Here is a 24,262-nt window from a genome sequence, read left to right as displayed (position 1 = left end):
CCATACGTTGAGCAAAGCCTTGTTAAAAGGCACTGTACTCTTAAGGCCACCCTTTAGAGATCTTACACCCACTTGGGACCTTAACCTTTTGCTGCAGTCTCTTACACGGGCCCCTTTTGAGCCCTAAGCTCCATGTGAACTCAGATATTTTTCATGGAGAACAGTTTTCTTAGTGGCTGTTACCTTGGCCAGAAGAATTTTTGAGATCCAAGCATTGTGTTCAAAACCTCCATACTTGATCTTTCATAAAGGGAGAATTACCCTATGTCCCAACCCAACTTCTCTTCTAAAGGTGGTGTCCGAATCCAATATAAATCAATCTGTTAATTTACCAGTATTCTTTCCCAAATTTTTTAACAAAGGAGAATACGTATTATGTTTATTGGATGTTCATAGACAGTTATGTTTGTACTTGCATAGGACAAAAAAAGGCAGAAACTGATAAATTGTTTCATATTTTTTAATTTTATTTATTTTTACATTGTTTACTTGGATTGTCCTACTTGGGACAGTGCTCATTTTCAGCGGAGCCCCGGGGAGACGAGCTCCAGTCATAGCTTATATACAAATTGTCACAAAGAATAATACAATACTAATAGAATAAATGTTAACACATTTGCAAGATAATAATGTAAAAAACTAAACACAGTAGTGAAGTAAAACAAGGTAGTAAACACTTGATAAATGACAGCAATCCATGGCTTAACTTATGTTTGTGGAATAGCATGACATAAGTTAGGAATCTAGGTAAAGAGATTCACTTAAGCAAGTAGAGCATAGTTAATAAAAGTTCAGTGGTGAGAGTTATAGGTAAGAATGTAACTATTTATAGAGGAGTAGTATTGCTGTAAGGGATAGGGTAATAGAGGTAATACAGCAAAACTGTATAAGTAATGCTTATGTTATTATTCAACCTGGAGTATTACATGTGCAAAGCCAAGATTCATATAAGTGTGTTTTGAGATATATAGATAATACGGAGCCACCATTGGGTAAACCAGTTACCAAAGTTACTCTAGCCAGATGGGTAACAAATTGCATTTCTTTTGCATATAACAAATTGGGCATTGTTCTGACAAACCGGTTTAAGCCCACTCCACCAGATCCATGGCAGCTTCCTCAGTTTTTCACTCCAGATTGTCCATGGATGAAATTTGTGTAACAGCTACTTGGGCTACTCCCCGTACCTTTGTAAATCACTAAAAATTAGATCTGGTCTTAAGAGGAAGGGCATCTGTTGGTTCTGTGGTGCTCAGGAATATCCTTCCTTGAGTCGTCCTTGGAAATTAGGTAGCTGGGGACTCTGTCCCAATAGTTGAGGACAGAATGAAAATTTACATCAGATAAAAAAGTTATGTACTCCCCATAACATTCCATCTGTGTTGTCCATTTTCATTCTTCAACTCCCCTCCCACTATCCCCCATCCTTAAGGTGTCTGGCAGTGTGAGTGTTTAGGGGTCATACATGTTCTTATTTTTGTGTACTCCAAATATAGCTTCTCCACAGTAGTTTCCATCTTTTACTTTCTACTAAGGCAGAAAACAAGATCTGAGGTAATTCAAGTTGGTGCATTATGGGTAAGGAAAAGCTCGAGAGTTCTTGGTTGCCACGAGCTTTACAAACAGCCAATTTGGAACAGAGAGATCGGATCCAAACCCAACAGCTGAGGAATAAAATGGACAGCACAGACGGAACATTTTTCATCTTATAAAAGTAAGATTGCCTATGTTATATGTGATAATTTAATAAAGATGTGGGTTTTTTTGTTTAAAAAAAAAAAACAGATGGAGCGTTATGGTGAGTACCTAACTTCTTTACTTCTTTTTTTTCTCTTTGCTGGTGAAATGTTCTTCTGTCAAAATACTTCCAGACAGCAGAGTAAAGTCATACAACTGTAATGGAGTTCTGACAGGATTAAGGTGCATGGCTTCAGCCATTCTGATTGTTCCCCTGCATGACTACATATGAGTAATCTACAGTACTTCTTAAGCCTGTAGTGCCATTGTGCCAAATCCTTGCAGTGTCCTGTCAGGTGCACCTCAAACAGCTGAGTGCCATGAAGATGGTACCAGACATCCAGACTCTCACCACAGATGCCTAGATGCATGTGAGGGGCCTAGGACAAGAAGCTCAGTAAAACACACACTAATATAAAAGAGACAATGGCAGCCATTTTTAGCCATCAAAGTGCTACCACAGTGCTAGCTTAGGATCTGGTAGAGTGGGTTAGCACTGACCCTTAGGACCTCCTACATTCCATCTCGGGAGAGCCCTTTAGCAGACCAGTAGAACAATACAGGAGAGGGCCATAGTAGGTGATCCTACACAGGGACTTGTTTTTGAACTTGGTCTACAGGTGGGGTTCACCAGAGCTTAATCATTTTACTTCTCCAGAAGACAGCTCAGGACATTTTTACGTCTTCATACACGTGCTAGGGACTTGGACAGCAGATACCTTCCCTTTAACTTTTGCAGGTCAGTTTCTCTGTCTTTCCTTCGGTACCCTTAATACATAGGGCTTTGGAAAATGTAAAGCATGAAATGTTGCTTGCAGTACCCTTTTGGCCAGGGTATCATTGGCTGTCATTCCTTTTGAGCTTAATAAGGGCAGAAATGTGCTGTTGCCTCAGTATCTGGACCTCTTGATTGTCACTTGTACATCCCACCCCAAGGACTCTAAGGCTAATTGCTTGGATGAGTAAGATTTCATCTCCTTTAGGCATGCAATACATCTGCTGTTGTCCTGGGTAATTCTCAGTGAAGCCACCACTGAAGACTATAGTGTCTTACATTTAGAGAGAGACAAGGTCATTAAATATCAGGATTTGCAGGCAAAAATGAGGGCAATGTGGAAGGAGGATACCTGGACAGTTCCAATAGTAGTAGGAGCAATGCGTCTTATAAAAAGGGTTTACTATTGTACTTGTATATTTTACCGATGCATGTAACTCTGTACGAATTGCAGAAAGAGTCATTACTGGGCACATTGTGGGTGCTGCGAAGAGTATTTCTGACTAATATCAAAGATTGAAACAATACTAAATGTGAGAGTGTTCAATCTCGGCCGCTTGGCAAAGCTCTGCATCGAGAAGAAGCTCGAGACCAACCTATCTCCCACAATCCCCCTCTGCCTTTACCTCAGATCTAGTTTGCCGCTGCAACGTCAGATCATTTTTGATGAGCTCGGACCACCTCAAAGCTAAGATTGTTTTTATCTAATATTTTTTTTGGATACATTTTCTCTTCTTCCTTACTTAAAGTTAGTTGTGTGTGTGTGTAGTGTATCGAGGGTTTCTTGAGTACGTATATAAATTTTATATACTTATCTAAAGTTAGTTCCCTCGGGGCCTACCCCACCCTTTAACTTTATATTCAGGATTTGACTTTAACAGGATTTGACTTTTATTAATGGATTTGACATTATTACTGGCTATTACACTGTTTAACTTTTTGGATTTGACTGTACTGTTAACATGTCTGAAAAAGCTAAATCAGGCTTCAAACGGTGCCAATGTGGGCAGAAAATGTCTGTCACAGATAATCATAGTTCCTGTGTCTACTGTCTTGGCCCTCTCCATCTGCAAGAAGACTGCTCCATCTGTCATTCTTTCAGTGGAAGGGTCATGACAACAGATAGGCACAGGAAACTTATGGATAGAGGCCTTTTGAAGCCTGCTTTCCAAGAGGCTTTGGATGCATCGGACCAGACATCTAAATCTTCGAAGGAATCGAAGACGTCGGAGCCCATGTCATCGGCTCCGAGCTCTTCATTTAAAGTTCGATCACCGGTTCCACAGACCTCGGGGCCGAGTGTTGAACTTTTGTCAGTTACCGAGCCTCGAGTCTTGGAACCGGTGACGGAGCTTCCTCCTCCTGTACTTTTGAGGTCGGCTCCGTCTTCGATTCTTTCGACGCGTTCTTCTAGGCCCCTCTCCGACACCGATGTAGACTGCGTGGTGCAGAAATTGATGGAGAATACGGCCTTGTCCAAACTCATCTCTGTCTCCTCCCAGTTGGTGTCGAGACTCGAAGGCCTTCCCTTATCTCCATCTGTTCCTCCTCCGAGGCCTATCCAGTCTTCGGAGCCGGGAGAGTCTGATCTGATGATTGTGGAGCCCTCGGTGCCAGAACCGTATTTTTCTCGGTCGGCACCGTTCACCTCGACTCCGACTGACCCAGTACCGGAGTCGCGGGCGAAGATCCATCCTTGGATCGGGACCGAGTCGGACCGGCGTTTCGGTTCCGACTCTCCCTCTCGGAGCCTCGGCTCGGATCGACTCGGCTCCGTCCTCGGGGTCGATGCCATCGGTTCCTGTCTCGGGGATTCCTCAGTTTTCTTCGGAACCGAGGGATACCTCGACTCTGGACCCGGGGGCCTTCGACCTCATGAGGAAGGTGTTGTCGACTCAGACAACCACTTCAGCAGAAACAGTTTCTCCTTCCCGTAAGGGTCCGTTATCCTCCTCTGCACCCACGGCTACATCTAAGCGTCGAGCACCAATGTCTCAGCCACCCCCAGAGGGTGCCCCCTCTTCCTCGGAGGCTTCATCGGATGCTCCCCCCGATGAAGTTCCGAGGAAAAGATTGTGTAAGAGGAGACATTTGGATTCTCCACAAGAATCCTTGACATTGGACACTGACTTAGATGAGTCAGAGGGGTCCCCAAAATCACCCTCAGAGGATGTCTCCTTTTCTGACATCCTGGAGATCCTAAAACAGAGAGGTGATTGGCAAGCCCTACCCCCTTCTGAGGATGAGTCAGTCTTGCTGAAGGCATTCGGTGCTCGCCCTTCCTCCTCCTGGGTCACTCCGCCCTTTGATGAATTGATGGAATTGATTGCTCGAAGGGCGTGGGAGACACCTGACATGGTGGAGCCAGTCCCTAGAAAGCCTAATAAATATATTACTGCCCCACAAGACAAGGCTTATCTCACAAATGGAGTTCCAGTGGACGCTATGGTGGTGGCAGCGGCCACAAAAAAGGAGATGTCTGAATCTTCCTCATCTGTCCATCCGCCTAACAGAGATTCTAGGACTATGGACAGGTATGGGAAGCGCATTTTTAGTTCAGCGGCTTTTTCCATGCGATCCCTGAACTATTTGACCCATTTCACACGGTTACAGAGGGATCTAATCAAAGAGTTGGGAGATACCCTCCAGGGTACTACAGATGCTGCTGTCTCGGAGAAAGTTACAGCACAACTCAATACCCTTACATCTATTGCGAACTCGTCCATGAGGCTGATCTCATACGCAGCCGAAGGATCGAGTAGGGCTGCGGCTTCAGCGATTGCTCTTCGTAGACAATCCTGGATGTGCTTATGTTCTTTTGCGGAAGCCTTCAAGTCTTCCTTTACTAACGCCCCATTTGATGGTGCCACTCTCTTTGGCCCAAAAGTAAAGGAGACCCTTACCCGGTGTGAGCAAGAGGGAAAGACTCTGCTGTCGGAGTCCGTTTTTCCATCCCATCCAGACCGTACCCCAAAGGGCAACGTGGTGGAAAAATGTGGTTTCGAAAACCCCAAGGCTCTTTCCCAGGCACACAGGGTGATGCCCCCTCTAGAGGCAGAGGGGGGGCAGAGGTGGAAGACGTCGCCCTGGCGGCAGAGGGGGTCCGCAAAACCAAGGTGACAGGGATACACTCCCCGGGAAACCTTTCCAGCACTCCTGAGAGGAGGCCCGACTGTCCTGCTCTGGAGGCAGTCGGGGGTCGCTAAGCTTTATACCCTCAGGCCTGGCAAAGTCTTACATCAGACAATTGGGTAAAAAGCATTGTTACCAGAGGTTACAGAATTCCTTTCCTATTGCCTCCAATTCCGCAGAAAAGACTTCCAGATGTACCGCCCCATCTACGAGGCCCTGCAGCTATAGAAATTTCAAAGCTGCTCGAAAAAAGTCATCCAACCAGTCCCAGCGGACCAAAGAGGATTCGGAACTTACTCAAGGTTCTTTTTAGTTCCAAAAAAGACAGGGGACTGGAGGCCAATTCTGGACCTAAGCAAACTCAATACCTTCATCAAGAAAGAAAAGTTCCGGATGGTCACGCTGCAGTCGATCCTTCCATTCTTACAGAAGGACGACTGGATGTGCTCAATAAATCTAAAGGACGCGTACTACCACATCAAAATGGCCAGGGCGTCCAGGGATCACTTGCGCTTCCGGCTGGGAGCCAGTCACTTTCAGTTTCGAGCCCTGCCCTTTGGTCTGACCTCAGCCCCCAGGGTTTTCACCAAATGTATGGCAGTGGTAGCGTCTCACTTGAGACGCTTGGGATTCCAGGTGTTTCCGTATCTGGACGACTGGCTCCTTTCTGCCACCACCGAGCGTCGACTGATTCAGGTCAGGGATTACACACTACAACTCTGTGTTCATCTCGGAATTTCCGTAAATTTCGAAAAATCTTTATTACAGCCATCACAGCATATCTCATTCATAGGAGCAGAATTGGATACGCGTTGCTTAATCCTAAGGCTTCCTCCAGAAAGGATAGCCTCCCTACAAAACCATGTATCTCTTCTCCTATTGTCCAAAAAATCCCCAGCAAAACTGGTTCTGAAGGTTTTGGGTCTCATGGCAGCTTCCCTCATTGCGATACCCTTGGGAAGACTGCACATGAGAGTTCTTCAATGGCTACTGTTTGCACAATGGTCGTTCCAACAGTTACCACTGACACACGAAATTCACATCACGAACATTTGCAAATCGCACCTGTCTTGGTGGCTTCAGACTTGCAATCTCTCCAGCGGAAGACCATTTGTGCTACCCACGACAGCTACGGTGACCACGGACGCTTCCCTGATAGGGTGGGGGGGCATCTTTCAGAGACAGACAGTCCAAGGCGAATGGACCAAATTGGAGTACAATCTGCACATCAATGTTCTAGAGATGAGGGCAGTGTTTCTAGTGTTGCAACACTTTTCTCCCCTTCTTCCTCTAGGGACCATTACAGTTCAGTCGGACAACATGTTCATAGTCTGGTACATAAACAAACAAGGGGGAACCAAGTCTTATCAACTATGCAGAGAGGCCATGAGAATCTGGCAATGGGCAGAGTCCACGGGTCGCTTTCTGATAGCAACGCACATCCCGGGGTTATCCAACGTCATAGCGGACAGGTTGAGCAGAGCCATCCTGTTACCTCACGAGTGGTCCCTCAAACAATCAATTGTGAAGGAAATTTTTCGCAAGTGGGGCCAGCCTTGCTGCGATCTGTTTGCGTCTCCAATGAACGCCAAATGCAGAAGCTATTTTGCCCTATTACCTCCAGGGGAAGTCCCCAGGGGCGCTCTGGTTCACGATTGGCCCCGGGTCTCCTGTGCTTTTCCTCCTATTCCTTTGATTGCAAAATTTCTACAGAAAGCCAACAACCTGCAAAGGACAATAATCCTCATTGCCCCATTCTGGCCTCGTCAAATTTGGTTTCCCTTTCTTCTAGCACACGGTCGGGAACCCTGGATCCTGGACCGGGCGGATCTGCTGACCCACTCGTTAGGGGCTCCCCACCCGTCGCTACTCTCCCTCAGACTAGCAGCTTGGCTGCTCCGCTTCCCTTCTTAGCCAGGTATGAGCTTCTTTCCCCTGCAGTTCAAAATATTCTGGTGGCTTCTCATAAAGCTTCCACTACAAAGATATACACTAGTAAATGGAAGCGTTTTGTACACTGGGCAACTACACAACATTTGGATCCCGTAATAGCCCCTCTTAACAGAGTCTTGGAGTTTTTAGCCAAACTATTCCACCAAGGAGCTTCTCCTGCCACTTTGAGAGTGCAATTTGCTGCCATTTCAAACTTTCATGTGGGAGAAAATGGGGCTCCTATTATGGCTCATAGACTTTGTAAGGCCTTTCTAAAAGGATCTTGCCATATTAGGCTACCAGTTAGAATTCCTACATCACCTTGGAATTTGAACCTTCTGTTATCACAGCTAATGCTACCACCCTTTGAACCAGCCTCTTCCTGTTCTTTGAAGTTTTTATCATGGAAAACCCTTTTTCTGGTAGCTATCACATCGGCCAGACGGGTATCGGAACTTCAAGCTCTTTCCGTTAAACACCCATATTTGATCTTTCACCCTGATAGAGTATCTCTTCGCACTAATCCATCCTTTCTTCCCAAAGTTTGCTCCATTAATAATATTAATCAGTCCATTGCCTCCCACTTTTTCAAGAACCATTCCAACAAGTTGGAATATATGTTACACAAGTTAGATGTTCATAGACAACTCAGGTTTTACTTGGATAGAACAAAGGATCACAGAAAAACAGACCAGCTCTTTATAGCCTTTGCAGACAGCAGAAAGGGCATGGCAGTTACGAAACAAACCCTTTCCAAATGGCTTTCCGATTGTATTATTTTTGTTTATACTGCCTCTGAGCAGAATTTACCTGTCAAGCCCAAAGGGCATTCTACAAGATCAATATCTACATCCCTGGCTCATGCAGCCCGCCTACTGTTGGACACTATTTGTGCGGCTGCCACTTGGTCTAAACCACATACATTCATTACTCATTACAAAGTAGATAGGATTTCCAGGGACAGGGCAACCTTTGGTTCCACTGTGCTCAGGAACGTTCTCCGTGAGTTCCTCAGGAACATGGGGCTAGGGACGCTACTTAGGTGTAAGAACAAACGGCGAGATTGAACACTCTCACATATAGAAGTTATGTCCTTACCATAACGTTCCATGTGGAGTGTTCATCTCGCCTTTGTTCTTACATTCCCACCCTCCCACCCTCAGGAAGAACGTCCAGTTTACGTGTCTGGTTTGGTTCTCCCGTTTCTGCCTTTGTTCAGTTGTTGTGGCTGTGTTTCAGCTATGTTTTTGCATGAATGTGTTATATTCTCTTCCGTTGACTTCTGGTTTGCTTGCAAACTAGATCTGAGGTAAAGGCAGAGGGGGATTGTGGGAGATAGGTTGGTCTCGAGCTTCTTCTCGATGCAGAGCTTTGCCAAGTGGCCGACACGGAGCTGAGGATCGGCTCCGAACCCAGGTGTAAGAACAAAGGCGAGATGAACACTCCACATGGAACGTTATGGTAAGGACATAACTTCTATTTTCATGAGCTTGAATCATACCTTGAAGAATGAGGTCCATTCCCATCATGGTATCAAAAACCCAAAAGACTTGGTGAAATTAAAAAGGGAAAAGTCACCACTACATAAATCCTTTATGGTAACACTGTAGTAAAAATATGTGCATTGTTTTCATAATCTGGGCATCACCCCAAAATCAAAAATCGGATATACACCCCACCCAATCAGAGATTTTAGCAGCTCTCTTGAATACCAGCGCAGTCTCAGGACGGGGTGCAGCAGATGATATATTTTTTCCTGCTCACTTCTCAGTTGGAACAGCAGAGTGCTGCGGTGCTTCCCCTCTATTTTAGTGGTTTCGCAAGGTTTCATGCGAGAAAGGTGCAGTAGTACCTTGGGGAGACTGTGGATTTTAGAGAACCTATTTATTATGAGACAGATTCAAAAGGAACTCAGGGAGCCTATGGATTTTAGAAACATGTCTGTTAGAACATCTCCTAACTTTTTTGTCATAATTAGACAAGGGACTTCTCTAATGGCATCTGCAAATTCCTGTCAGGGTATTAAATGTTTGCTTTCAGTCCCACATAAAAACAGAGGAAGAAATTTATCAACCTTCTGGAGATGATGGAGGCAGCACAATGATAATGTGGTGTATAAAGTAACAGAGGCAGTCACTGTTATCCTCTGTGCAGACTAGCAGTAATGGTCTGGAAGCAAGCAATCACACGTAAACATGTCATAAACTACCACTGTATGGAGGACAAGGATTCCTGGCTTTCATCTTCTTCCCATGGCATACTAGGATACTTAGGGTCAGTGAAACAGACTAAGGGATATGGGATCTTAATGGTCATAGGGACCAAAAAATTAAAAGAAAAGGAAATTTCACTTTAAGCCATTCTAACAGAATACTCTCAAAGCTGGTTTTAGCAGAGAAATGTGTATTTCATGAGTGGAAAATGAGCAGGAACACATTTTAACCATCAGTTTCCAGTGTGGTCTTTTCCAGATTTCTTTGTTAGCAGTGAGAGTTGACAACTACCTTCTCTGTCAGTTAGAGTTGGAGACTTGTGTACACATTTACTTTAAGTCATTCATCCCAAAGCTGCTTTTAAAAATAAAAACAGATCTCATGCTAATAGCATCCCGTTTGGCAAGATAAACAGAATGTATGTGCTTACCTTAATGCTGGGCACTTTGAAACCCTGGGGGAAAATTTGAAATAGAAACTATCTGAATCTTAGTAGTGAAGCTTGAGCGTTTCTTGTACAATGTGGAGTGGAATTGCACCACATCAGAGCTGGAAGATAGAGTATGGAGCTAAGCGTTGACTATTGGCCCAGTTAGAAAAGCACTTTCATTTGTTCTTATACATCTGTTGAGCCGATTGTTTCTGAGATGCTGACAAGATGTTGACAGCTTGCTGTGAAAAGGCAGGCCACCTAGCCAATAAGGAAATTATAGAAACTATATTGTCAGCTTGAACTTGAAAAGGCCTGAATGAAGCTGTCCAGAGGGGTATAAGAGATCTAAAAGCCATGAGAGCTTCAGATGAGACCCAAGTAGAGGGAACCAGATCTGTCTGGGCCAGTATGGAGCAATGAAGATCATCTTTGATTAGCAGGAGATGGTTTTCTGTATAAAATTGGTATGTCAGGGAATGGGAGGAAAGGTGTACAGAAGATTGGGGAGGGCACTGGCAAACTACTGTGTCCCTTGATGACTGTCCCTCCAGGGGAATTAAGTCTTAAGCATCTTCTACATTTGGAGTTGGAGGGAGAGGCAAGTAAGTGGAAACAAGACATGCCCCAGTGACTGAAAATTTTGTGAGCCATTCTTGGATTGAGGGAGCCAGTCATGAGGTGCCAGGATAGATCTATTTAGTCTGCCCACTAGCCATATGTTTTCCCCTGGTGTGAATGTTGTGACTAGAAAGTGACCTGAATCTAGTGCCCATTGCCATACTCTCATGACTTCCTTGCAGAGTTGGCAAGATTTGCTTCCTCCCTACTTGTTGATGTACCTGACCACTGATGTGCTGTCTGTCTGTAAAGGTAAGAGGGGTCATAAAACTCATATGACATTTGGAGGAGTTCTCTCATGTCTTAAGATGTTGATGCCTACAGAAGTCCTTGACTGACTCCAAATACTGTCACCATCCTTCCCTCAAAGTGTTTCACCACCCAGTCTGGAATACCTTGGAATTGAACTGTAGTCTGGAGTTTGGAGATGAACAGGAGGAAGACCCACAACATAGAAATTAGTGAATAAATGTGAGACTGAGAAACATGACTGCATAAGAATAAGTGGATAGAGTGGACTTTTTTGAGTTTGTTAAACTTGTGGGGAACTGAAAAACATTTGCCTCACTTCATGTAATTAATGATGTTCTTCGTCTCACATTGCTGCAGTCATAACCTGTGGGTAGTCCGCTGTCCTCGACCGGCCCGGATACCAAAGAGCTGGGCTGGCGTCGGTCATTGACGCCTAGAGCTGACGTCAGTACGTCATAGTACATAAGCGCAAGACCGACGCCATATCCTCAGTCTTTCTTGTCGCGTGGTCCGAAGCAGAAGCAGCGTTTGCAAGTGCCGTTCGGCGTTCTGAAATTTTCATTTATCGAGTTTCAGACCGAAGACCAAGTTGGGCTAAGTACCCCGTTGGGGAAATCTTTGTTTTTTCTTGCCTCAGTTATCCGGATGTCAGAAAAAGTTAATAATTGCATTTCTTGTGGGAAACCGATACCTCATAAGGATTTTCATTCTTTGTGTATTCCCTGTTTAGGGCCTGAGCACGACGTGGTCGGGTGTCGCTTTTGTGCTAGATTTAACAAGCGCACCATTAAACGAAGATTAGACTGTGCCAGGCTTGTTTTTGGAAAAAGGGGTAATTATAACATGCCGTCGGATCCTCCGACGCCCACTACCGCTAAAAAGCGTAAAGATAAAACTTTGAAGTCTAAACCGGATGAGTCGTCCGTTCGGACGCCGGTTCTCTGAGCCTCGGTTGAACCTGTGGATCCGGCCGAGATTCGCTGAATTCCATGGGGAACCTTTACTTTTACAGGAGTTAACCTCTCAGGAGTTAGGCCCGGCTGAGGGTGCTTCTCAGGTGTCTGTAGTTCCATCTTTACAGAAGGTTATTAGGCCTTCTTCTTCAGTGGTTAAAGGCCATGCTAAGGCCAAAACTGGTCATGTTGGCCTGGGTCATAGTTCTCGCTCTCCTGCCCCTGTTCCTAAGAAGCATATGTTAAAAATGGCTGAGGACTTGATTACTTTGATCAGGGGTTCTATGCCCACCCCAGAGAAGAGGCCTAGGGTGGAGGCAGATTTAGAGGGGATGGATCATTCCTCAGACTACTCTGATTCCTCAGCTGAAGAATTTCAGGAATGTCCTTCTTATTTGGATTCGGATGCAGAGGACTCCTGTCCTTCTGCTTCTCCACCAGAGGATTTTTCTTTTTCTGAGACTTTACATGCCATGAGGGAGCATTTCAAGTGGGAAGGTCAGGATTTTTCGGATTCTCGGAAACGGCTCAGGGAATTTTTGTTTCTGCCTCAGCATAGGCCCTTGGCTATTCCTCCTGTCTTAGAAGTTGTTCAGGATGTTTTTTCTGAATCTTCCCTTAATCCTGATTCTTTACCTCCTGCCCCTGTTAAGCCAGACAGATATTATAGAGTTCCTGAAGCGCATAAGTATTTGTACAAGAGCCCTAGAGCTGATCCAGAAACCATTACTCAAGGTCCGAAGGGTATTAGGGCTTCTGTGGCTAAGAATCCAGTTCCTTTGGATAAGGATTCTAGAGCTTTAGATAGATGGGGGAAAAAAGTATACACCTCCTCTACGTTAGCTATGAGGGCTTTGAATTGCCAATTTCATATGCTGAAGTATCAGAATTTCTTGTTAGGTCAATTGAAATCTTCAGGCTGCATCCAGGGTGGCTGCTACAGGTTCAGTTATTCGCAGACATGCCTGGCTTAAGGATCAAAATTTGTAAGAGCATGTTAAGGCTCGGATTTTGGATGCTCCTCTTCAATCTGAAGTACTTTTTGGTCCCCCTGTGGAATCGGTTTTGAAAAAGATGGAAGATAAGGCTAAGTCTATGCAGACGGTCAAAGATTTTCTGCAGGTGCAGCCCCCTAAGTTTAGTAGGAATTGGCCTGCTAGAGGATGGGATTTTCCTTCTTCGGATACTCAGTCTAGGGGCAGGTCTAGGCGTGGTAGAGGCAGAGCTCACGCTCAGGGTTCTTTCAGACCTAGGACTTGGAGTTCTCCTGCACAGTCTTCTGGTGAGGGCAGGGGTCAGCCTTTTCGTAAACAGACCCAATGACCTGTATCTTCTGCTGCCAGACCCTTCTCTACTGGCAGCTCCTCTAGGAGGAAAGTTGGGACTTTTTCAACAAAATTGGCATTTGGTCACCCAGGACAAATGGGTGTTGGATATAATACATCACGGGTACAAGTTTTATTTTCACACTCTTCCTCCTTTCAAAGGCATGCCAGATGTGCCTCCTCAGCAAAGGATGGAGGCTCGAACAAATTTCTTTACTTTTACAGATGGGGGCAATTCAGGCGGTCCCTCCGTCAGAAGTAGGCCAGGGTTTTTATTCCCGTCTATTCCTAGTGCCAAAGAAAGGAAACACTTGGAGGCCAATTCTGGATTTGTCCATTCTCAATACCTACCTAGACATTCCAAAGTTCAAGATGTTAACATTGCAACAACTTCTGCCTCTGCTGGGCAAGGATCACTGGATGGTAACCCTGGATCTCAGAGGCCTATCTTCACATCCCTATCAGGCCCAGCTGTAGGAGATTCCTGAGATTTCGGGCTGGTACTTCTCACTATCAGTTCTCTGCATTGCCCTTTGGTTTATCTACTGCGCCCAGGGTATTCACAAAAGTTCTGGCTCCTGTGATTGCTTTTTTCAGACAGAGAGGAATACAAATTTATCCTTATCTGGACGATTGCCTGATTCTTGCTCAAAACAAAGACAAGTTACTTCAACACCTCCAGTATGTAATGGCAGCTTTAAGGTGCCTAGGGTATTCTGTGAACGAAATAAAGTCCAGTCTAGTACCCTCTCAGGACATGTGCTTTCTGGGTGTGAGACTGAATACAGCTTCCCAGATGGCATTTCTGACCCCGGACAAACAAAGAACTCTTCATCTATACTTCCAGCAGTTATCAGTAATGTCCAGGCTGACTGCAAGGACAGTCCTTCAAGCCTTGGGGTTCATGGCATCTTGCATTCTAGTTCTTCCCAATGCCAAACTGCATATGAGGAAGCTACAATGGTATCTCAAAAGTGTGTGGACTCAACACTGCCACAGTTTGGACATTGTCATTCGGATTATATTTTGCATCCAGAAGGAATTCTTGTGGTGGGCTCAGGAATGTTAACTAAACAAGGGACTCTCTGTGACCCGACCAGAGGCGAGTCAGATCTTAACGGCGGATGCCTCGGACTTGGCTTGGGGAGCACACTTCGATGGGAAATGGATACAGAACGTGTGGCCTCCCAAACTACTACATTTGCATATCAACATGAAGGAGATGTTAGCAGTCCAATTTGCTTTGATGGCCTTCAAGGACCTACTTCAGCCGGGACAGGTGTTGATTCAAACAGACAACACAACAGTCATGTGGTACATCAACAAGCAGGGGGGAACCCATTTCTACCCTCTTTGCAGGCAAGCAATGATTTTGTGGGAGACTGCTCTGAGTTTGCAAATCAATCTTCAAGCACGGTTTCTGCCAGGAGCACAGAACTCCCTAGCAGATGTATTGAGCAGGCAAATTGTGGATCCCCACGAGTGGAAACTGGATCCTCAGGTTTTCAAACAATTGACTGTGGCTTGGGGAACTCCAGACATAGATCTGTTCGCTTCTCCACTGAATTTTCAACTACCAAAATTTTGCACAAAGTTGTTCCACCCAGATGCTTGGAAAGTGGATGCTTTATCTTTCAGTTGGAACAACCTTCACGTTTATGCTTTTCCTCCTCTGCCTCTTCTCCCCAAGGTACTCTTGAAAGTCAGGCGGGACAAGCCTTACATGATTCTAATAGCACCAGATTGGCCACGTCAGCATTGGTATCCTCTGCTGAGGAGTTTAATCCAGGAGCCTCCTTGGCTTCTGCCACAGGTTCCTCATTTGTTGTCCCAGTCAAACAATCATTTTCTCAATGTTCAGGTGCAGTCCCTGCATCTGACAGCCTGGCGTATTCTGTGATGGAGCCGGTGGGGTCTCAGCTTCCTCAACAGGTTTTAGATGTCATTTTGGAAGACAGGCGGCCTAACACTAGAAAAGTTTATGCTGATAAATGGAGGAGATTTTTTCTTTGGAGCACTGCAAGGGGTTTTGATGTTTCAGTGCCTAATTTGAGTTTTGCACTACAGTATCTTACTGAATTACTGGACAAGGGTTTGTCATTCTCTTCTGTGAAGGTTCATGCTGCAGCCATTTCTGCTCACTATGATTGTGACCCTCCTTTATTTTCTCATCCTTTGTTCAAACAATTTCTTAGAGGGCAAAGAATATAAGACCCCCACGTAGAGCTCCTACTCCTTCCTGGGATCTCAATTTTGTTTTGGAGAAACTTACTTTACCTCCTTTTGAACCTGCAGCTACGTCTGAACTGAAATTTTTGTCTTGGAAGACTGCTTTTTTGTTGGCCATTACTTCTGCTAGGAGGGTATCTGAATTGCAGGCACTCATGGCAGTTGAACCCTTTCTGATATTTCATAAGGATAGAGTTTCTTTGCGAACTAACCCTACTTTTATGCCTAAAGTGATTTCTAATGTGGCCTTGAACCAGTCTATTCATTTGCCTACTTTTTATGCTGATCCCCAAAATAAGGGGGGAAAAAAGTCCTGCATTCTTTGGATATCTACAGGCAGTTACGTTACTATTTGAGCAGAACTAAGGAGTTCAGACAGTCTCAACAGTTATTTGTTTCTTTTGCTTTGAGTTCACAAGGGAAAGCTGTTTCAAAGCAGACTATTTCAAAGTGGATTGGTCATTGTATTGCTTTTTGTTATTCTCATCATGGGAAGGATGTTCCTGCTGGGATCAGACCTCATTCTACTAGGGCTACTGCCACTTCTACTGCTTTTTTGAGGGGTGTAGCTACTAAGGATATTTTGGAGGCAGCTACTTAAGTTCAGTACACACTTTTACTAAGCATTACCATCTCCCTCTTTATTCCAAGTCCAGGGCTGGGTTTGCCACTGCAGTTTTACAGGGCATGTTAGCAGCTCCTAATGCTTTTTAGTTTGCCAGCTTCCCTTTTCCTTTGCTTTGGGATTCTACCCACAGGTTATGACTGCAGCAGTGTGAGACGAAGAACATAGTACAGTTTTGTACCTACCATAAATGTAGATGTTCGAGGATCTACATTGCTGCAGTCCAATTATCCCTCCCTCCTTCCCCTCTATAGTTGGTAAGTGGATGTGTTTTTTATTAGGTTTATCCCTATCTCCACACTGGTAGTTGTTGGGCCTTTATTTTTTTTTTGGCTCTGGCCTTCTTTCACTCTTACGCCTTCTGACATCTGGGGCAAGAAAGACTGAGGATATGGCGTCGGTCTTGCGCTTATGTACTACGACGTACTGACGTCAGCTCTAGGCGTCAATGACCGACGCCAGCCCAGCTCTTTGGTATTCGGGCCGGTCGAGGACAGCGGACTACCCACAGGTTATGACTGCAGCAATGTAGATCCTCGAACATCTACATTTATGGTAGGTACAAAACTGTACTTTTAGAAGGATTCTGAGGAGAGGGAAGGAGGAGAGAGAATAGGTAGCTGCAAGTTAAATCATTTGTTAACAGTATTTCTTTGAAACCTTTCACATTTCTTCACTCTTGTTTTGGTATTAAGATATTAAACATTGCAGCACAAAAAGAGAAGAAATGCTAGACAAAAAGCGTGAAAGTATATTTAGGTTAATAGGCTGTAATCCTGAGTTGAGGTGGAGGATGGGGTATCAAAGTATACAGGCCATAATATATGTAGAACTGATATGTTTTCTGTTACTTTTGCAAATGTGAATGGATTAAGAGCCTTGGTTTAATCTAATAACAAATTTTAAGTGGAAACAAGTAAATATGAGAATGCTGAATATAATGAAAAGTTTTCCTTCAGCAGTAAATGTTTCAGCTTATCTTTCAGGCTGCAACAGAGAAACTTAATTTTTCTTTTTTCTCATGTTTTTGGAGGCAGGCTGATAAAGCAGTAAAAGACAACACTGGTTTCTTCAGGGCTAAATGTTGATGATTTCTGAAAGCATGCGCATTTTCATATGTGGGGATAAAGTTAAAAAGAATAGACTCCAATTAGTGTAAGTAGAAGCACAAGCAATTAAATGTCTTAGCATGCATAACCTCAATTTCAAGTTAATTAGGGCCTGTGTTAGCAGCTGTCTGTTTGGCACAAATGTTCCATTAGGTGGGTTAAACATCTTTATTTGAAGATGTACATAGTTGTGTGTTTATATTAAGTTAACAAGTTATGGGGATGTTCTGGAGGGGTTTGTTTTTTTGTTTGAGGATTTTTATTAAAACATCTTGTAAAATGTGACAGAGGTTCTAGTGTTGATAAGAAAAAGCTATATAAAGGATTGGGTCCCTATTATTTTACCGAACACTGTTTAATCGAATGTCGTTATGCAAAATGACAATACACCGAAAGCACGGAATGACGTTTTTTTTTTCCTAGGGAAAATAAAATCACTGGGCCGTTTTCGGGACTTAGCCATTTCCTCCACTGTGGTGCAATCTCGGAGTTAGTATATTTAAGTAGGGGGGGCACAGCCCCCCACATCAAGGCATGTGGGGGGGGGGTTTATATATATATATCTATCTATCTATATATATATCTATATATATATATATATATATATATATATATATATATACATACATACGGATCAGCAATTTTTTTCCCTCGGAAAAAAAATCACTGATCCGTATCTACGACATTTTGGGTTTTTGGGGATTGTGAGTCAGTTGTATAGCATTCTCAATTCATTGCCTTTGCTTATATAATATAGACCCAAAGGATTAACCTGCCAAACATTAGTGGGTGCACATATCACAAATGCTGAAAACAAACATTTAAAAAAGCTGACATGTAGTAGGTTAGAATAATGACTTCTTACCATAATGACAACTCCTTTCATGTTATCTTGGAATATAAATGGTCTCACAGATATATAACAAAAAGAAAGTGTAATGAACCACATTAAAAATGCAGAGTGCAAATACCTCTGCCACAGGAGACACATTTGGAAAGAACTGAACATGTAAATTTGGTAAAGAAAGGACTTCAGGATGGATATTCTACAGAATACCAGGGACAAAAAGGAAAAGAGGAGTATTAATTGCGAGAGGAGTTCCGATAGTAATAGGAGAGGAAAAAAAGATAATGTCAGATTTATGCTAGTAAGGGGCTACTTGCAAGTATTTGTATTCTACCTAAAACTGCTATTATGGAGCATACAAAAATTTGGGAGATTTCAGCTTTCAGTAGGAAATATTACTTACAGGTGAGGACTAAAATTTGATTTGCAACAATGCAAATATATATATGGGGGCCTAGAAAGGAAAATATAACAAAAGTGGGTAGATTTCTTAAGACATTTATGAAAATGTGTGTCATAAAAGACGTGAATTCAGTAGTAGGAACTCAGAGAATTTGCACATTATTCCCAAAGGTACAATAACTGTGCTAGACTGGACAGAAATTGTTTCACAGGAACAAGTGTATTTAATTAAAGAACTTTGACACACATCCAAAAACTATTTTAGATCATGCGCCAGTAATTACCGAGATAAAATGCAGGGTAATGAAGTAAAGTTGAGACACTGATGCTTCTCCACCTACTTGTTAAAAAGAGAAGTAAAGTTGAGACACTGATGCTTCTCCACCTACTTGTTAAAAAGAGAGGAATGACTAGTGGAAGTGATCTAAAAGTTGTAAAAGAAGGTAAAGCACTCCTTAAGTTATCGCTAGTGAGTGGGATAAATGAAAGTTGAGTTTCAAAGTAAAGCAGAAATAAAAGAAAAAGAGATCTAGTTAAGTAGTAAGGACCATTTAGATGACCCAGCAAAGGTTGTAGAATTAAAAAATGGGAATCTCACAGAAGACACACATTTGAATTTAGAAAGATTGCTGTTGAGCAGTTTTTTTAATAACTCCAACGCACAAAAACTTTTGTCTCGACTTAAGCAGCAGAAAGTAGAAAGGCTTGTTGCCAGACTTCTAAGGAGCCTAAAACAAGAAAAATAATCAGAGGTCATGGAGAGGTATTAGATACATTTTGGACATTTTATGAAAATTTGTATAAAGCAGTGAACTGCAGAAGTCAAGAAAAAGCACAAATCTAAGTCTAAGTGGAAGACTTAAATATGCCAGGGTTAGAGGTAGATGAGGCTCAACAAATAACCGTAGGATAGGAGAAGGTGAGATAAAAATGGTGATGTATAACCAACTTCAGGAAAGTTTCCAGGAATAGATGGTATTCTGATGGAAGTTTGGAAGCTCAGAGGGAAGAAAATGATAAAGATTTAGAATGTTTTGTTTCAGTATTTTAAAAGGAGAGGAGGTGCTAGAATCCTGGAAAAAAAAATGTGGTGGCTGTAATATCTAAAGATGGTAAAGACCCATCTAATCCAGCTTCATGTAGATTAAGTTTCAGTTTAAACCATGATTATAAAGTGTTTGTTTATAATAGCTAAAATAATGGCAATAATAATGCCAAAATTTATAGATACGAGTCAGTGTGGTTTTGTGGAGGGAAGGCAAACATTTGACAACATTTATACAAGTATGATCCAGAGGGAAACCGAATGTAAGGAAGTACTGCTGTTATTGGTGGGTCTTGATGCAGATAAAGCATTCAGTAGAGTAAGCTGAGATTTTATGAGTAGGGCAGTGGAAGCATTTGCATTTCCTGTTAGAAGAATAATGTTAATTAGAAAGTTTTATGAGGGATCAGAGGCAAAAATTAAAGTGTGTGTGTTCTTTTATGATTAGTTCTTTTTAAACAGGGGAACCAGACAGGGTATCCTTTCCTGTTTGTTTTTTTGCATTATCACTGGCAAAGAAAATAAAGGACTTAAAAATTCAAGGATATAATTGGTATGGTGTTCAAAAATGTGGCTTTATTTGCAGATGGTATTATTTTGTACCTGATGTAACCAGAAAGGGAACATTCTGAGAATAGTTCCGATTTTTTTTCGGGATATTAAATTAATTAATGAAGGTAAAACAAATGTTATAGCTATGAATTATGTACCCATACATGAGTTGGTTTAGCAATATGCAGTGCAATGAATTGGCAGACTTTAAAAATTCTCTACAAAGGTGTCAGGAATACTGAGTAAGCAAATGACTGTAAATAAGGAAATGATTTTTTAAGCTGGGATACAGGATCTGAATTGCCTAGGCATAGTAAGGCCTTGTTAAGTTCAAATTCTGGTGAATTGCTAAAAAAAAAAAAAAAGAGAGAAAATGGAAATCAAAATCTAACCCAACTGTAGTGAATATTGTAGCAGATATAAAAGAACAGAAAGTAGGATCTTTAGAAAAGGGTAGGAGTAAATTACTAATGGAAATTGTGTGAACAGTGCATGCAGAATAATTTGGATAAGGAATGAGGTTTAAGAGAAGGCAGGAATTGAACATGTTGCTTTGACTAAATGATATATAACAATATACATGGTGTATAACTTATGTAAATGTGAACTTGCAAATATGGTTTGATTATTTTTATATGAATGCTAGTTTGCCTATGTCACAAGTGATAATTCAATAAAGGTGTTTAAAATAAAAAGGGTTTCCCCTACCCCAAAAAGGCAGCAGTAGTCGTTGTTCCGGATGGAGGGAATTTTATGAATAGTCTTCTCATGAGAAACTAATGGGGAAGTCAGCCACCACTTTAGATGATTCCTGTAAGTCAGAGTTAAGTGCGTTGTGGTGGTAAGGAAAACTGCTGATCTGAAGTAGATAACTTCATTTTATCTGCAACCTGTGGATGTTCTTCGTCTCACATTGCTGTAGTCATAACCTGTGGGTAGTCTGCTGTCCTCGGTCGGCCCGAATACCAAAGAGCTAGGCTGGCGTCGGTCATGGTCGCCCGGAGCTGACGTCAGTACGTAGTAGTACTTAAGCGCATGACCGACGCCATATCCTCAGTCTTTCTTGCCGCGTGGTCCGAAGCAGAAGCAGCGTTTGCAAGTGCCGTTCGGCGTTCTGAAATTTTCAATTTTCGAGTTTCAGACCGAAGACCAAGTTGGGCTAAGTACCCCGTTGGGGAAAATTTTTGTCTTTTCTTGCCTCAGTTAATCCGGATGTCAGAAAAAGTTAATAATTGTATTTCTTGTGGGAAACAGATACCTCATAGGGACTATCATTCTCTCTGTATTCCTTGCTTGGGGCCTGAACACGGCGTAGTCGGGTGTCGCTTTCGCTAGATTTAATAAGCGCACCATTAAACGAAGATTAGACTGTGCCAGGCTTGTTTTGAGCGGTGTAACTACAACATGCCGCCGGATCCCCGATACTGCTAAAAACATAAAGATAAATCTTTAAGGTCTAAACCGGATGAGTCGTCGTTGCGGACGCCGGTTCTATGGAACCTCCGGTTGAATCTGTGGATCCGCCGAGGTCTCGGCTGAATCCCAGGGGGAACCTTTACTTTTGCAGGAGTTGGCCTCTCTGGAGTTAGGCCAGGCCGAGGGTGCTTCTCCGGTATCTGTAGTTCCATCCTTACAAAAGGTTATTAGGCCTTCTACCTCAGTGGCTAAAGGCCATGCTAAGGCTAAACCTGGTCTTTCTGGTACTGGCCATAGCCCTAGTTCTTCAGCTTCTGTTCCTAAAAAACATATGTTGAAAATGGCAGAGGATTTGATTACTTTGATCAGGGGATCTATGCCCCCCCCCAGAGAAGAGGCCTAGGGTGGAGACAGATTTAGAGGGATTGGAGCATTCTTCAGACTACTCTGAGTCCTCAGCTGAGAATATTCAGGATTACCCTCCCTATTCAGATTCGGATGCAGAGGATTCCTGTCCTTCTGCTTCTCCTCCAGAGGATTTTTCCTTTTCTGAAACTTTACATTCCATGAGGGAACATTTCAAGTGGGAAGGTCAGGATTTTTCAGATTCTCGAAAAAGGCTTAGGGAATTTTGTTTTACCACAACATAGGCCTTTGGCTATTCCCCTGTCTTAGATGTTGTTCAGGATGTTTTTCTGAAGCTTCACTTAATCCTGATTCTTTACCCCTGCCCTGTCAAGCCAGACAGATATTACAGAGTTCCAGAAGCACATAAATATTTGTATAGAGTCCTAGAGCTGACCCGAAACTATTATTCAAGGGCGAAGGGTGTCAGGGCTTCTGTGGTTAAGAATCCTGTTCCTTTGGATAAAGATTCTAGAGCGTTGGATAGGTGGGGAAAAAGTGTACACCTCTTCTCGTTAGCTATGAGGGCTTTAAATTGCCAGTTTCATATGCTGAAGTATCAGAACTTTTTGTTAGGCCAATTGAAATCTAAGGTGGATGCTTTATCTGAGGGTATAGAGTGTAAGGAATTGCAGGAGTTGGTTCATGCTTCAGATCAAGTTGGAAAACATTCTTTGCAGTGTGGTTTCGATGCTCTTCAGGCTTCATCCAGGGTGGCTGCTACTGGTTCAGTTATTCGTAGACATGCCTGGCTTAAGGATCAAAATTTGTCAGAGCATGTTAAAGCTCGGATTTTTAGATGCTCCTCTTCAATCTGAAGTTCTTTTTGGTTCTCCTGTGGAGTCAGTTTTGAAAAAGATGGAAGATAAAGCTAAGTCTATGCAGACGGTCAAGGATTTTGTGCAGGTGCAGCCCCCTAAGTTTAGCAGGAATTGGCCTCCTAGAGGATGGTCCTACCCTTCTTCGGATTTTCAGTCTGAGGGCAGGTCTAGACGTGGTAGAGGCAGGGCTCACGCTCAGGGTTCTTTCAGACCTAGGACTTGGGAGTTCTCCTGCACAGTCTTCTGGTGAGGGCAGGGGTCAGCCTTTTCGTAAACAGACCCAATGACCTGTATCTTCAGCTGCCAGATCCTTCTTTTCTGGCAGCTCCTCTAGGAGGAAAATTGGAACTTTTCAAACAAAACTGGCATTTGGTCACCCAGGACAAATGGGTGTTGGAAATAATAAATCAAGGTTACAAGTTTTACTTTCACACTTTTCCTCCTTTCAAAGGCATGCCGGATGTACCTCCTCAGCAAAGGCTGGAGGCTCAGGAACAAATTTCTTTGCTTTTACAGATGGGAGCTATCCAGGTGGTACCTCCGTCAGAAGTAGGCCTAGGGTTTTATTCCCGTCTATTCCTAGTGCCAAAAAAAGGAAACACCTGGAGGCCAATTCTGGATTTGTCCATTCTCAATACCTACCTAGACATTCCAAAGTTCAAGATGTTAACATTACAACAACTTCTGCCTATGCTAGGCAAATATCACTGGATGGTAACCCTGGATCTCAGAGGCCTATCTTCACATTCCTATCAGGCCCAGCTGCAGGAGATTCCTGCGATTTCGGGCTGGTACTTCTCATTATCAGTTCTCTGCATTGCCCTTTGGTTTATCTACTGCGCCCAGGGTGTTCACAAAAGTTCTGGCTCCTGTAATAGCTTTCTTCAGACAGAGGGGAATACAAATTTATCCTTATCTGGACGATTGCCTGATTCTTGCTCAGGACAAAGACAAGTTACATCAACATCTGCAGTATGTAATGGCAGTTTTAAGGTGCCTAGGGTATTCTGTGAACGAAATAAAGTCCAGTCTAGTACCCTCTCAGGACATGTGCTTTCTGGGTGTGAGACTGAATACAGCTTCTCAGATGGCTTTTCTGACCCCGGACAAACAAAGACCTCTTCACCTATACTTCCAGCAGTTATCAGTACTGTCCAGGCTGACTGCAAGGACAGTCCTTCAAGCCTTGGGGTTCATGGCATCTTGCATTCTAGTACTTCCCAATGCCAAACTGCATATGAGGAAGCTACATTGGTATCTCAAAACTGTATGGACTCAACACTGCCACGATTTGGACACTGTCATTCGGATAATTCCTTGCATCCAGAAGGAATTCTTGTGGTGGGCGCAGGAATGTCACCTAAACAAGGGACTCTCTGTGACCCGACCAGAGGCGAGTCAGATCATAACGACGGATGCCTCGGACTTGGCTTGGGGAGCA

General features: G+C 43.3%; 1 protein-coding gene across 1 annotated transcript in view; it reads left to right on the top strand.

The window, feature by feature from the left end:
• The window catches only part of PTPN4 (protein tyrosine phosphatase non-receptor type 4), a 3,248,454-nt gene that overhangs the window by 820,348 nt on the left and 2,403,844 nt on the right, over nt 1–24,262 (top strand). The window lies entirely within an intron of this gene.

The sequence above is a fragment of the Protopterus annectens genome, chromosome 2.part0, assembly GCF_019279795.1.
Source record: "Protopterus annectens isolate FY-2018-M chromosome 2.part0, PAN1.0, whole genome shotgun sequence".
Taxonomy (NCBI): domain Eukaryota; kingdom Metazoa; phylum Chordata; order Ceratodontiformes; family Protopteridae; genus Protopterus; species Protopterus annectens.
This window is presented reverse-complemented; position numbering and strand designations above follow the sequence as displayed.